This window comes from Peromyscus californicus, unplaced genomic scaffold (assembly GCF_007827085.1).
Source record: "Peromyscus californicus insignis strain IS unplaced genomic scaffold, ASM782708v3 Scaffold_3__1_contigs__length_106647218, whole genome shotgun sequence".
In the NCBI taxonomy this organism is placed as follows: domain Eukaryota; kingdom Metazoa; phylum Chordata; class Mammalia; order Rodentia; family Cricetidae; genus Peromyscus; species Peromyscus californicus.
Genome location: NW_026294551.1, coordinates 3885240 through 3887964, shown reverse-complemented (window position 1 = coordinate 3887964; position 2725 = coordinate 3885240).

Sequence of the window (2725 nt, the reverse complement as noted above, 5' to 3'; positions counted from 1 at the left end):
AAACGCGGATTGGGACCTTGAAAGTTGAGTTGTTTAAAAGTCAGAGACAGGAGGCTGTCCCTGGAAGAATGGCAGACAGCTTGCCTAAAGCAGGGAGGAGTGAAGCATTGATGCATGGGCAGGCTGATGGGCATGGTACATGGGCCTGGTGAATGGGCATGGTGGATGGGCAGGCTGATGGGCATGGCACATGGGTAGGCTGATGGGCATGAATGGGAAGACTGATGGGCAGGTAGATGGGCATGGTGGATGGGCAGGCTGATGGGCAGGTTGGTGGGCATGGTACATGGGCAGGTTGATGGGCATGGTGGATGAGCAGGCTGATGGACATGGATGGGCAGGCTGATTGGCAGAGGCCTCTTCTGAGAAGCTGATGGGGAGGGGAGGTGGTGGCAGGAACATAAGAGCTGGTACACAAGGGTAGATACCCACTTCTCCAGTTCTGTCCAGCCAGAGAATTCCAGGGGCAGCTCCAGAGCTTGTCAGGGTTGAGGTGAGGTGGAAGAGGACAGCGCAGACACTAATGCTGTGGGATGGTCCTTCTGTGTGCTCTGAGTGTGTGTTGCTCTCATTGTTTGATAATGAAGCAGTTTTGGTCTAAGGCACAGCAGGGTAAGGCTAGGAGAAAGAATCAAACTGAGGACTCGGAGGAAGAGGGGCAGAGTCAGGACAGACTCTCAGTCACCCAAGGAACAAGATGCCAGAGAACCGGTAAGCCACAGGCCACGTGGCAATGTATAGATTAATAGAAATGGGTTAATTTAAGTGTAAGAGCTAGTTAATAATAAGCCTGAGCCATCGGCCAAGCATTTATAATTAATATAAGCCTCTGAGTGATTATTTGGAAGCAGCTGTGGGACAGGGTGGGACAGAGAAACTCTGTTTACAATGAACAGGATGTGGGGCAAGACAAAGGTTCAACACAATGGCTTTCAGGGAAACCACCTGTAGAGTCACAAACCCACCTAGAAAGAGTGTGTTCCAAATGCTCAGCCCTGCCCTCTACTGTAGGACATCTGTACTCAGATCTTGTGTTTCCCATCCCCAAGCCAGTTCCTCAAACCCAGAATGTGGTGTCCTAGGGAGTGAAAGAGGGAGTGAAACATGATAAGCTTTCTAATCAACGTCATTACCAACTCCCCTTGGGACAAAACACAGAAGCCTTTACTGTGGTTTACATTAGTCCCAACCCCAGAACAGTGGGCTGCGGGACTTAAGGGCCATTCTTTGACTGAATCATTGGGGAGGGAGATGTCACGGGAGGAGGTAAGAACAGTGTCTGGGATCATGTGGTGCTCATGCTTATGATTCTAGCACTTGGGAGGTATAGGTAGGAGGATCATCTTCGGCTACGTAGCCAGCCTGGGCTACATGACATCCAGCCTTAAACACACAGAACCCTCCAGCTTCTCACACTCAGGCAGGGCTTTGCTGGAAGACTGAAAATGGGAAGTTAAGCTATCTGGTGGGCAGAGGGAGAATGGCAGGGGTCAAAAGACAGAGAGAGATGATTTGGGAGACATTGGGGCAGGAGATAAAGGCTGTGGGCAAGCAGCCACTGTGGATTCCAAGGAGAGAGAAGAGGAAGGGAGAGGGAGGGTTCTGCAGAGTTCTGAAGGCATGTTTCAGTCAATGTTCACATTGTCTTTCTGTCTGTCTGCTTCCCGGGCAGCACATCCTGGCTTGGAACTCCTCATCCTCCTGCCTCTGCCTCCCGAGTGCTAAGATTACAGTGTGTACCACCACCACACCCAGCTGAGAAACTTTCCTTTATGTGTATGTAGGGTTTTTTTTTTGGTCTGCATATATGTATGTGTACCACGTGTGTGCCTGGTGTTCATAGAGGTCAAAAGAAGACATTGGATCACCTGGAACCATAGGTACGGATGGTTGTGAGCAGTCATGTGCATGCTTGGAACTGAACCCAGGTCTGTGGTGACAAATTTTATTAGGGTACACAATATATCACCACACAGGTCCTCTGCAAGAGCAGCAAATGTCCTTAACAATTGAGCCAACTCTCTAGACCCCCTAGTAGAGAATTTATCTTGGTTTTTTGAGACAGGGTCTGACAGATCCCAGGCTGGCTTCTCACTATATAGCCCATGGTGGTCTTGGAATCTTGATTTTCCTGCCCCAGCCTCCCAGAGTCTAGATCAAAGTACATTTTAAATCATTCATTTTCTGATAAGCAGACTAATTTTTAAAAGCAGTTTTAGGTTTGTAGAAAATTGAGCTGGCCGTACACAGTTCCCGGCTGTCCTCTGCCCCAGTGGGTCCCTCGCATTGCCTGCCTCTCTCTGTAGAGTAATATATTGAGCACAACAGATCCCATATTGAGTCCCTCAGCCTTTCCAGAATGTTCTGTGGGCTCTGCCAGGTTGTAAGAACATGGAGCCGCTTTGTCAGTGTCTCTCAGAGGATGTCACTGTCCTAAATGTCATTTGTGAGCGCCTGTCTGCTCTCACCTTTGGTGTTCCTGCAGGGTGGATGATGTTCACTTGGAGAGAGCTGCAGCATCCCAGCGGCAGCAGCTCCTGCCAGGTGCTACCTTGCTCCCATAGAGTGCCAGGAGTCCCCTGTGGGGCTCCCCAGGATTCCTGTGGGCTGTGGGCTAGCAGACCAGCTCTTCCCTCCCTCCTCAGGCACTGATGGAATGGAGAATCACAAGGGAAGGCAGGCAGTCCTCAAGGCCAAAACAGGGTCTCCTCTCTCCTGCTAATGC